This window comes from Ictidomys tridecemlineatus, chromosome 4 (genome assembly GCF_052094955.1).
Source record: "Ictidomys tridecemlineatus isolate mIctTri1 chromosome 4, mIctTri1.hap1, whole genome shotgun sequence".
Classification (NCBI taxonomy): Eukaryota; Metazoa; Chordata; class Mammalia; order Rodentia; family Sciuridae; genus Ictidomys; species Ictidomys tridecemlineatus.
Window position 1 is genome coordinate 197,823,287 of NC_135480.1, and position 12,805 is coordinate 197,836,091.

At 43.0% G+C, this 12,805-nt stretch overlaps 1 protein-coding gene and 1 long non-coding RNA gene across 7 annotated transcripts in view; one reads left to right on the forward strand and one right to left on the reverse strand.

Moving 5' to 3' along the window:
* The window catches only part of Ttll11 (tubulin tyrosine ligase like 11), a 243,304-nt gene that overhangs the window by 69,795 nt on the left and 160,704 nt on the right, over positions 1–12,805 (reverse strand). The window lies entirely within an intron of this gene.
* Positions 3,988–7,777, forward strand: LOC144377351 (uncharacterized). Its single transcript, XR_013438279.1, has 3 exons — positions 3,988–4,285; positions 4,670–4,766; positions 5,624–7,777. It is a non-coding gene; the product is annotated as an uncharacterized LOC144377351 (long non-coding RNA).

Genomic DNA, 12,805 nt, shown 5'->3' on the forward strand with positions numbered 1-12,805 from the left:
GTTTGTGCTCCATCAGTTTAGCCTAGGGTTTCTATTGCATTGTTTTTAGAGGTCCTTTGTGGGATGCTGGTGATTTGGCTCACTCTCCTTTCTTGTTCCTGTGCTCTGAGTCTGAGGAGGTCATCAGTAAGCCCTTTGTGCTGCAGTTCAGTTGAACCTGTGGGCTGCTTCTCTGGCACAGATGGGAGCTGCACACAGACCTGAAGCCCAGGCTTCTCAGTGGCATGGCCTTGGCCATGCTAGGTATATGATTTGGGCTTTGGTTTCTTCTCTGTAACAGGTAGATCCAGAGCCTCTTCTGCCCTGACATCCAGTTAGCATTTCCCTCTCAGGGTCAAAGGTTGCCAGCAGGGGCTGCCCATTGGTTCTGTACTGTAGAACTGCCTGCATCATCTTGGTTCATGCTCTTTTTGTCCAGGGTGAGCCCAGCTGTGTGGGGTTTCCTATGGCTACTGAAACCACACATCCCTGAGCAGAAGCTCAGAAAGAATGGCCTCTATCTAAAGGTAATAAAGAGCAACCACATACAGAGGGCCTCCTGCATATCTGAAACTGATCATCTTCACATGCATGATGTCTAATCCTCACCTGGCCCTGTGACAGTCTGGATCATAAGTGACAGGCTCTGTGTTGTATAGACAAGGAAACCAAGGATTAAGGAGATTCACTTGCCTGACAACACATGACAAGCAGATGGCAGAGTCAGGATAGGAACCCAGGTCTGTCTCATTCTTTCCGTACTACTTCTTTCTTTGAGTCTTAGAACCCAGAAGTACACTGGGGGAATGTGAAGAATATTTGGCTAAGTCTATGCAGCCCCTGTGACTTGGCTGCAAAGTACCTTCCATACACATGACAAAGCTGGATAGTTAGTGAAAACAAGTTTGGTGTAAAACAAACCATAGTTCAAATTCTAACTCTGCCACTTCTAACTCTGCCACTTGGGTGGTGGGTTACGTTGGATAAGTCAATCTTCTGATGCTCTGTTTTATTCTCTTTAAAATGGGATGATGTCTCCTTGGCAAGGTCATTGTGGGTATTGAGATTTTTTTTAAAAAAATTTATTTTTTAGTTGTATATGGACTCAATACCTTTATTTGTTTTTATATGGTGCTAGGATCAAACCCAGTGCCCCACACTTGCAAGGCATGTACCACTGAGCTACAACTCCAGCCCTGAGATTTTATATAAATATGAATATGCATGTATGTATCTGAGACTATACTTACATCTTTTTATACATGCTATTTTTATGCACATTATTTTTAAAAAATGTTTAAAAACACCACTGCATATACACACACGTAATGCATAACTTCCCTAGGCACAAACAGTGGTTCACGTAGCACTGTCACCAACCTCTGTGGTGACTGTGTATACTTCATAAATGTGTCGGGGAGAGCAAGTTTGATGGTGCAATTAAAAGGATGAGGTCAATGTAATCAAAGAAAATACTGAGGTGTATTTTCCTTCTGTGCTTTGAATGGGATGACATTTACCCTTTATTTTTGTAGCAAGGGTTTTGTAGTTTACCCAGCCAGCTCAGGGATATCAAATACAATGTGGGTTAGAGATTCAGACCAACTCAGCTGCACATGTGGAGTAAATCTGACTGTGAAACATCGACTGCTTTAATTCCCATGTTCCTGATGAAGTTCTCTTAGGAAACAGCATTTTTTTCCTTGGAGAAGTTCTGACTAAAAATATTTCCACATTGAATAATGATCATCCAAGGAACATCTGCAACTGTTTGGCTATTATACATTATTGCAGGCTTAGTATGCTACCCGTCTAGAGTAAGGCCAGCCAGTCCCTTGCAGCTGGAGTCCCTCAGTCCTGAGGCATCCTCTAACCCACTCAGCACTGACAAGATTTGAGCTGACCCTGGCCCCACAGATGGAATCTCAATCATCTTAGCCCTGATGATGTTAAGGCTTAAGCCTGGAATTCTCATGCCTAAGAGAAGTATCCAACTCTGGTAGCTACCACCAACCTCATCCACATGGAGGTGAGCCAATTCCACCCAATTGGGCTTCTGCTGGCATGTCTGTTTGGTACTCGGTTTCCCATGAGGGAGACAACCTGACCAGCGACTCTGCCCTTTGGACTGGGCTCCCTGCCAACTCCTTGCTTGCTTCTTCCACCAGGGCAGCAGGTCCTGACTCATCTTGGGCCCAGATCAATGGACTCAGCCATTTATGGACCGAGACCTCTGAAATTATGAACCTCAAATGAACTTTCCCTCCTTTAAGTTGTGTCACAGAAATGCAGAACTGACTACCACACCCATGTTGACCTACACCTGGACTTCCATGCCTCTCCTGTTGTTCTAGGCCCAAGGTTACAAATTCAAATGAATCCAAGTTTGGTCCATCACACTCTTCAGTTTTGAGAAATTCTGCTAACTCTGTGCTGTGTTCCCAGGGCCCTCAAACCCCAGAATATGACAATCTGTGCTGTGAGTAATGGTCAAAGTTGCAGAGGTTCTCTCCGATATCTCTGATTTTAATATCATAATATTATATCTCTTTGTAGAAGACACGAAAAATATACAAACAGATAAAAGAACAAAACTCCCTAGTGCAATTTCACTATCCAGGAATAATCACTTTTATGTCATGGTAAATGCTCTTCTTGTCTTCTTCTATGCACATAATAAGTTTACATAACTGAAACCATACTAACCTTACTATATGGTATATAAAATCTTGTAACTTGTTTATATATTAAACATTTTACCATAGGCATTTTGCCAAATCACCAAAATTATTTGTAGATATTATCTTTAATGTCAGAATGACTACCCCTTAAGCTGACAGATATTTAGATTGTTGCCAATTTTCATATTTGGCTGAATACTTTCATGCAGAAAATATTTCTGGTAATTTTGGATTACATTTTTGGTGCAAATTTCCAGAAGCAAAATTTCTGAATCAATAGGTATTAACACTTTAAGGCTGGCTTTAGTCTACAACCTTGAAGTTGCTAAGAAATAAACCTGTAGTCATCAATTCAAAGCTTTTCTGTCTAATCTTTTGTTTGTCACAAAATTTACTACTGAGATGACAATAAAACAAGGTGAATTTTTCTATTGATTTCAACACAGATAAGGGTTTAAAAATATTTCACATAAGAGCATGTGAAACTAGAAGTAATGAGAATAAGCAATATTTTCAAATGACCTGTGATTGCTCTCCTAATAATAAGAAACAGTTGTTGAGATTTGTATCTCTAATTATTTTTTGGACTCTTCTCAAAGCTGTGAATCTGAATCTGAGTCAGCAGCCTAACAGCCAGAATTGGAAACTGAACTCTATTACTGAGTTTCTGGTGTAGAATGTGAACTTGGGATGTCAGCTGCTCAGAATCCATTTATGCAATACATTTTTAAAAATACCCGCCTTCTCCATGAATCCTCCCCCGATTCTTCCTTCCATAGCTCATCACAAGCACCTCATTTAACACTTACTTGGTCTTTATCGCATCTGAATTATTTGTTCAAGTCTCCTGCTAGGCTGTAAGCTCCTGAAAGGTGAACATAGTGAAGTTCCCTAGACTTGGCATAACCATCAATGCATAACAGGCCCGCACAAATGGGATGGGGATTGCTTTTCAATTTCCTAGGAAGCACAGGGATTGTGCTTTGTTGGGAATCTGGGGTGTAGGAAAAGGGAAGGGAGCAGCTGAAGGGGGCTTGATGCAGCCCAGAGGCTGGACACAATGATCAGAAGAGAATATTACTTCTAAAGGTTCAGTGGTTTTCTGCATCCTGCCTGGGAGGAAAAAAGAGATGAAATATTCTCTAGGGGTTTAGAGAGACCCAGCAATTACCACAATACACGCTTTAAAGAAATGTAGTTTATGATTAAAAATATATCTAGCCCAATAGAAACACTTCTATAATTAATAGGCTTAAATTATTTTATTCAGCATAGTAAATCACTAAGTGTGCTAGCTGTTTTTTACACTGCTTTAAATACTTGCAAAATTTGAACTGCTAGGCAGTAAACAAACTGTTACTTTAAAAAAAATTACAGTGATTCCAAAATGAAAGAATTCATTATTTCACAGATATTTATGGAGTACCTTCTAGGTACTCCTCTTCCTCTCTGGATCCCACCTAGCAAGTATTCTGAGTTCATGGAGAAACAACAAAATACAGAGGTTTCATGATCCTCTTACAAAGGTTCTCCATGGATGAGGGAAATCAGCATGTGAAGCCAGAGGGATGAGACAGAGGCTGGTCTTCCACTCACCAAAGCTCACTGCCTTCAGTCTACTGTCCGTAAGTCCTTCAAGATTCTTTCAGGAAATCCCCAGGTGTCTGTTCCTGATGTCTGCCAAGTTATTCGCTTACTCCTGTCCATTTAGTAGCCACCTCTTAAGGATAATAAGACCTTGGAAATCTATTAAGGCTTACTGCAGATTTCTCAGGGGATTCTTACATTTATGGTGGTTTTCCATGAAAACCCAATTTGCCATGTATTGATTCTAGTCATTGATTCTAACTAGCTAAGACCTAGGAATAAGGATCCATGAAGTAAAAGCACAGAGTCGTGGGGAATTTTGGAGTAATACTGCCTGGATAAAAATCTCCATTCTGCTGGTATAATAGCCTTGATACGAGCCTTAACCTTCCTGAGACTCGATATTCTCATCTGTAAAATAGGGATGACCAGAGCTACTTCCTAAAGAAGGGAGAGAAGTGGGACAACAAGGAAGAGAGAAGATCGTTCGTGTAAGACTCAGGTTTCCAGCCCCCAAACGTAAGTCATGTGCATGGCATAAGAGAAGGGGGAAGAAACCTTCCTTGGGGTGGGGACTGCATCTGAGCTAAGCATCAGATTCCAGCCCTGAGCCATCCTAAACTAGCTGGGAGATCCAGGGACTCCCATTCCCTTCCAACAAACTCGATTTCCCCATCTGTAAAATGAGCCCGCAGGCATGGACAGGGCTCAGGTCCCCTGCAGTTCTAATATATTACCAGACTCTGGCTCTTTTCAAGTGCGGCAGGGGACAGAGAGTCAGTGAAGAGGGTTGCCATCATGGTATCTAATACAACCCGTCCAGGCTTTCACAACTCCAGGTTAGAAAAATTTGGTAATAATTAGTACTTTTGAAAGATTATGCTGCGAGCTGGTGTCTTGTGAGCAATGAAGAGAGATCCATCTCCCATTTTGACAATGCTGCACTAGGGAGTCATTAAATATTGAAGTAACTAATAAAGTCATTTTCCCATTCAAGGTGGTTTTTTCTACATATCTCTTCATTTATTTGTCCATCTAGCTGATTTCTTCATCTATTATGAAAAACGGACATGTTGATTGTCTTCTAGGAATAAGTGTTCCAGGCCTTGTCCTCGGCTTGTAGATGGTCACCTTCTCCCTTGTCTTCACATCATCTTCTATGTGTCTTTGTCCTTATGAGGAAACTGATCATACCGGGTTGGAGCCCACTCGAATGCTCTCAACTTAATTACCTCTGTAAAACCCATCTCCAAATAAGGCCATATTCTGAGATATTGGGGGTCAGGATTTCAAAATTTGAGTTTGGGGATGGGAGATGTGATTCAAGTTAGTCAAATTATTCATTCATTCATTCATTTGTTCATTCATTCTTCCAGCTATAGTTGACACCAGGACTCCAGGCACTGAGCTCGGAACTAAAAAGATAAAACTGAACAAGTCGGCCACAGCCATGGAAGACTTCCCATCTAGTGGAGGTGTCATCGTAGGGACAGATCACTCAGTGCAGTGCAAGTGTAAATCCAGAGGAGGGCACAGGGGTGATGGGGCTCTTGAATCACAAGGGACATCCAGGGAAGGTTTGAGAGGCTTCCATAAGGAGCTAGACCCAGAGCCAAGAGGTGAAAGACCTGGGCAGAGCTGGGTAGGTGGCAGGTGGGAAGGGAGGGGTTCCTGGATCCAGGAAGAGGAAACTGCGAGTGTAGACCAATGGAAGTGTGGAAGGAAAGGCATCTTTTAGAAACTCAAATAATGTGGGTGCAGCCTATGGTGTGTGGAAGAGCAAAGGGTCAGATAGGAGGGACAAAGATCCTGGTCAGAACCCAGGTGCCAACACCCTGCACCACTGTTTTCGGACTTCACTAAGGATGGGAAGCAGAGAAGAAGTCATTAGGGGACCAAAATCAAGATCTCAAAACTCGAGTCTTGATGCTTACAGTACCAAAGTGACAGGAGGACCTCCTGGGGCCTCGCTCCACACCTGCACACTCCTGCTTTTCCTGTACTTCTAACCAGCTTGATGGTGTGATTTCCAGAGCAACACACTGCAAGGCATGACCAACAAATTAGAAGGGAGGAGACAAGATGCCACAGCCACATGATCTTCAGAGCATGAAGTGGCAGCTTCTAGCCTGAAAACCGTGGAGGAGGTAGAGAAATTCTCCAAAGCCCAAACAAGAACCTTAGGGCTCTTCAGAGGCACCATTGCATCTCATTTTGCCATCCAAAACCAGTTTGTAGAATCAAACTGGTTTCAAATAAAAAGTCATCTTCACTAAAATGTATCTAAGAAACCGGCTGCTTAAACTAAACAAGACCATTTAAAAACAGAAGAACCCAAAGGCTCACTTCTTAAGGTCTCCAAAAGCAAAGATTCACAGCCATGCTGACAGCCAGCTTGAACCCAGCTGAAGTGCTAATGGACTTCTAGAGTTTCTTGTTGGAAGAGTATAGAAATCACTTGGGCCAAGCCTTCATTTTAGGTCTATGTAAAGGAGGCCAGAGAGGGGAAGGGATTTGCCCAGAGCCACCCAACAAGAAGACCAGAGCCAGAGCTGGACCCAGGTCCTCTTTGGTCATTCCTGGACTGTTGGAGGTGAGGGAAAGCTCTCAGGAGAGCAGGGTTGGGGGAGGCTCTGCAGAAGAAGGACTTGAACGACTTCACATGGTAGAGACACTGGGGCAGCAGAGAAGAGGGGAAGGGGCATGCCAAGCCCCAGGCCAGATGATTGTTGGCAACACCCAAGGAAACTGAACCTCAGAAGTGGGTAGCAAATTTGTTCACACACTACAGAGTTCAAGTGCAAAGCCAGAGCCAGAACTGTGGTCTTTTTATAGCTATTGATTGCTGGTTTGGCAACAGGTATCCTGGAGGACATCTATCTATTTGGTTTTTGCAGATGACCCTGGGTAGATCTCTTACACCCTGACTTTGTCTTGTGAGGTCCATTTGGTGTCATTTAGCTGGTTCTTGGGCCAGTGTCTTCCTTACCTGCTGCATGGCTTGATTTCAAAGACTGTTCCTGACGACAATTCCATAACATTCTGCTCCTGCAGAAAACCTCCCTGCATTTTGTGAAAGCTTTAGAAACTTCTAGTTCCTTCATGCTCCCTCCGCCAGCTGAGTTAACAGTTTGGAAAACAGTGCGATATCACTCCAACTTCAAATCAAACAGCGACTCTCGCCCTTTGCAGCAGTGATTTTCTTTAGATCACGTTTATCGTTAAAACAAACAGTTGAGCATTTGTGGGGAAAGTGACATGTGAGCTGTCAAGACAGTTAAAAATGTTTGGGAAAACATTTTTTTTTCTTTCTTTCTTGCCTTTTTAAAAGATAATGCTTGCTTTGTAAATAGGTGGGATTTCAAAATCTCTCCCCCCCCCAGTAAATTAACATTTTTAAGATTATACAGGAAAGAGCCTGGAAATCTTTGTCTCAAGTATAATTACTGTTTGGACTAATAAATCAACTTTGCAACTATATAAAGGTAAATCACCAATTAAAACAATGTGGCTTGACTTTTTTGGTATTTTTAAGGGTGTGTGCTGGATTTTGTTAAATGAGAGAACAAGTAGCCATCATAAAGAGATTTTTTAATAGGTAGAAAAGCTGGTGTTTCAACCTTGGTATAGGTTCTAACTGGCATAAGAATTTTTTAAAAATAATAATGATGATAATCAAATATTGTATTTGAACAAATTCTGAGATTCTGCAAAATTCTCTTGTTCCTCTGTGTCCCTAGTCCTCAAGACTAGCACTGGGAGGAAGGCAGGATGAAAAAGGTTCCTCTAAAACTCCCCTTACAGTGGGGCATTGGAGCAATTTGTCAACAGTTTCCGTTTCCCACTATGTGACAGGTCCTGGGTTCCCAGAGAGGTTGTACCCGAGTTAGGTAGGAGACAGATAGGAATACCTGAACAGGGACTGGGATCCCGGCTACCTGGGCCTCCTGGCCCACGGTAGTTTCAATTCTTCCACTAGAGTCATTTAAAATCTGCAGCTCTGTCAAGGTAATGATGGTTTTCCTTTTGGAAGAGACACTTTCTGGTCTGGAGGCCATCTGGAGCCAGCTGGGGCTCTGTGGCCCACCTGAGAGGTCATTGGGAACATTTCATATCCAGGTCCTCTGAGGCTGAGCGTGCACATAAAGAGATGCTCTTCCCCGTGATTCTCCTGCCCTGTCCTCCTCCGTCTGACAACACCACTCTGCATACAGTCCCCCTAATTCAAAACACCTTTGCCTGCTCCTCTGACCTTGCCGAAGCTATCCCTTCTGCTCAGAACATCCTTTTCTGCCTCAGAGACTGCACGAGCTTCACTGTCTGGAACCATGAAAAGTACCCCACCCCTTCTCTGTGTCACTTTGGAACTGTGTACACTCTTTCACTGCAGAGCTTGGGACCCTCAACTGTGATTTGCTTGTCTGTCGGTCTCAATTGCCACTGGAACCATGAGCATCGTAAGAATGGGGGATGTATTTTGCAACTTTCTAGACAGATCTTCAGTGAATCTGATACATGGTTGAGACTCATTCAACTATCTCTTGAAACAAGTAGATACCATTAAGCATTTAGTAAGCACCTAGGATGTAATGAGTTCTAGGTCCTCTCTAAGAGTCTTTCAAACCATCATAATGATCCTAGGGGGAAGGCATTATTTTCCTGATATTATAGATTAGGAATCTGTGGTTCTCAGAAATTACCAGATTTGTCCAAGATCAGAGGCAGAAAGAAAGAACAAACTAGGATTCAAGACAGGTTTGTCTGACTTCAGTGTTCTTTCTACTACACCACATTGACTTGACTGAATTTCCTTCAAGGTGTTTCTCTTGTAAAGTGTGATAAAGAATCCACTGAAGTCTGATCACTCTGTCTTTCAACCCAGACAAACAGAGGCAGAGGCAAAGGAAGCTCATGTTTAGAAGTCTCCTGATGACGGACTGTCCTGGCCTCCCTTTTTTGTTTGTTTGATCTTAAGAGCACTTTCCAGAGCATGGATCTGAGCAACAAGACCCTCAGCACCTTGCTCTTAGTAATCTTGACTTCGAATTTCATTTTTTTCCAAATCAGTCTGAATGCTCCGAAATTGGACAAAGACCGAGTCTTACTGAGACTAATTATTTCTTTAAAATGTCCAGATCCCTCCGTTGGCGAAAAGACCAGGAGACAGAGTTAAATTACACAGTCCGTCACTGTCCCCTGCACATTCATCTCTGCCACTCTGTCAGCAAGAAAATTTACGGCAGATATTATCTCTTTGAAGGGGTTCAAGTCCTAGAAAATACAAGCTAAATTTTAAATAGAATTTTAATTTTAATGAAAGCTTCGGGGAATGCTGTTTATGTTGCTTATCTTTCATACCTGGTGATTAAGTTAATTTATGCTTAATGGAAGAGGATATTTCTAATCCCCAGACAGGTTCAACATCTGTCTAGGGCTGTGTTTTTGGATGCCTTAAGCTGCTTGTGATGGATGTAATAAAGCCAGGATGCTACTAAACTGACACCTGAAGGCTGTGTAAGGAGGACCAGGGACATTATGTCTCTGCCCAGTGTTTGTGTTGAAATCAAATCAAAGTCCCAAGCATTTCATTCTGTCAGACCTTAAAAATCCTGCCTCCTGCTCTTTCCTGTTAGTCCCTGGACAGGGCTGTGGAAAGGTAGTGGGGCTGCGGGGCTCTGGATCCAGCCTCAACACTGGCCCTTCTTGAAGTCCCCGTCACATCTGCATGCCAGCCCTCTGCAGGATGCTCTCCACACATCATCTCATTAGCCCGAGCAACAAGTTCCAAGGTTGCAATTATCATCCCTGCTTTCCATTAGGAGAAACTAAGGCTCAAAAAAGGTGAAATAGTTTCCTAGTTTGCCCTGGTGATGTAGATTCTAAGTACCAAAGGTAATGTTTGATCCTAAGACAATCTGCTCTTGTTCATTCCCTCTTAGTATACTCCTGGCCCTGGGGTCAAACCAATTTGCCATCTGTTTTTGTGAATCAAGTTTTATTGGAATGTGGCCATATCCATTCATTATTGTATTATCTACAGCTAATTTCACATAGCAATGGCAGCACTGAATAGACGTGACAGGGACAGTATGGCCAGCAGAGTCTAAGATGTTCTCTATCAGACTGTTTACAAGAAAAGTTTGCCAACCCCAAGTACAGGGCCCATGCTGTCACAAGAAAATTACCTGAGTTGGGCCAGGGCATGGACTTGAAGTTGAGGAAAATAAAGGAAATTGTTAAACAAAATGCTAAGTCCAGACATTCACTAGCTCAGCAGCCCTTCAACTGTCCAGGTGCAGAACCAGACTTCCACTGTGCTCTTACCCTCTGTAGGAGGCTTCTTGGGCCTTCCTGGAGCTTCCCAACCAACCAGCACCTCAGTCATTGTCACACAGCTCCCTTCTGTCCTCTGTCTCCCATACAGACTCCCGCATGGCCCATTCCCAGGGCCTACAGCTGCTGGGAGAAGCCTTGCTTCTGGTCAGGCTGTCCAGTGATCGCCATGCCATGGCAAGAGGGCCTGTGGCCCTTGGATGGGTGGGATTCCACAGAGGAATGGCGCAAGGACTCGGGGTGGGGAGCGGGTGCCACTGTGGTCCCTGGGTTCTTGCTTGGGCCAAGTGTGCCACAAGTAACAGGTCCTCTTGCCTGGATTTATCAGCTTTGGACCTAAACCCCTCTCCACAGTGGCTAACACCAGTGCAGGGGACCGTGACAGAACATGTTGTTCTTCCTGTGTCCAAATCCTCTGGTAGTCACAGAGCGGACAGCAGCAGGTGGTGGGAGGGGCAAGCTGGTCCTTGATTCTGTATTGGTGGCCCTTGTTAAGAGATCAAGGCTCACCCAACATGGTGAAATGACAGAAATAAAGGTGCACATGTGTGTTTATGTGCACATACATGTGAAAGTGTGTGTCCATTCCTTTGTGAAATCAAATTGATAATATTAAGCCATGAAAACTGTAGATATTAGACTATTTGGATATATAGAATGCCAATTTCACATTTAATTGATAATAATTGGTAATTGATGTTTTTAAAAAACATTATTTCCCACAGATAAATAATATGATGGCTATTTTTCTCATCTTATCCCCACAATTTGTATGTGTGTATTTTTTTTAAACATTTTATTGGTTTATAAAGTCTGCAAGTCTGGAAATTACTTCTCTTATACAAGCAGCAGATGGCCTCAACCTTCATAAAATTTGGCAGTAGCTATCAAAATTTAAAATCACCTATTCTTTAGCCCAGCAATTTTATTTTTAGGAATCTGTCCTGCGGAAATATTGGCATATGTAGACAAACACACCTACATACAGACACAGCAAAGGGGTTCCTGGCAGAGAGTTCAAAATGTAGAAAAGGTAGAAAAGTGGGAATAACCTAAGTCCCCATCATTGGGGGATTGGTTATAAAAAGAATGGTAAGACTCCAAACTGGACCAAGAGCCCCTGTGGAAACAGTAAGACCAGCTCTTCTGACTCAGCGATGTCCTTACTGTACAAAGAGGTGAAAAGAACAAGCCCCCAAGTGACAGATGCACATTAGAGTTCAGAGTGGGAGCCCACACTTACAAAACTTACAACAGCAACAAAACAAGTCTGTCTGCCTTTGCAGGTTCAATATTAAAAAAGAAAATTGGGAAGGAGAAAAGCAAACGGTCGACAGTGGCTGTGGCTGGGAAGTGGGGTTGGGATACGAGGGGCTGCCTGAGTGGGAAGCTTTGCCTTTTCCATTTACAGACTTTATACCTTGTTTGGATTATTTACAAGGAGGACACATTACTACATTACGATTTGTTAAACAGAGCGGTAAGAGAAAACAGCCTTAATGTACAGTAACTATTATATGCAAAGCAGAGTAAATGAGAATACAGAAAAAGAAAATTTCATTCCCGTTCTGGGGTTCAGAAAAGGCTTTCAGAGCAAGTTCTTTCTGAGCTGTGCCTTCAAAGATGGAAGAGGGCTGGAGTTGTGGCTCAGCAGTAGAGCACTTGCCTTACACATATGAGGCCCTGTGTTCAATCCTCAGCATCACATAAAACAAATCAATAAAGATATTGAGTCCAACTACAATTAAGAAAAAGAAAAAGATGGAAAATGGAAAAGATGCTCAGAAATAAGAAGGGAATGAGTGGCATCTCCGCTTGAAGCGACCCTAGGTGCGTGTGACCAGAAGAGGGCTGATCACATTAGAGTTTGATTTGTAGCTGATGACAGCTGGATGGTTGGAAAAGTCACCGCAAAACTCTCATCTCCAGTTAAGATTCATGTGACTTCATTCAGACAAACTAATTCCTCACCAGGCTCATGGGTCCAGCCTGGAAACCATGCAGATATGTTTTAGGGTTGGGAAGTGTCACAGACATGAGTGACGTCCTGCCCCCGTCCCTTTCCTTTGCCTACAGAACTCAAATTCTGTGCAGCCACTTATTTGTGCTCTTCATCAAGGCCACATGATTCAGGGGAGGCTGACCTCAGCCCAAGGCCCTGTCCTGTGGTGACTTCTGATTGGTCTAAGCCAAGGTTGGTGGTCCAGCTCATACTGGTTTCTGGT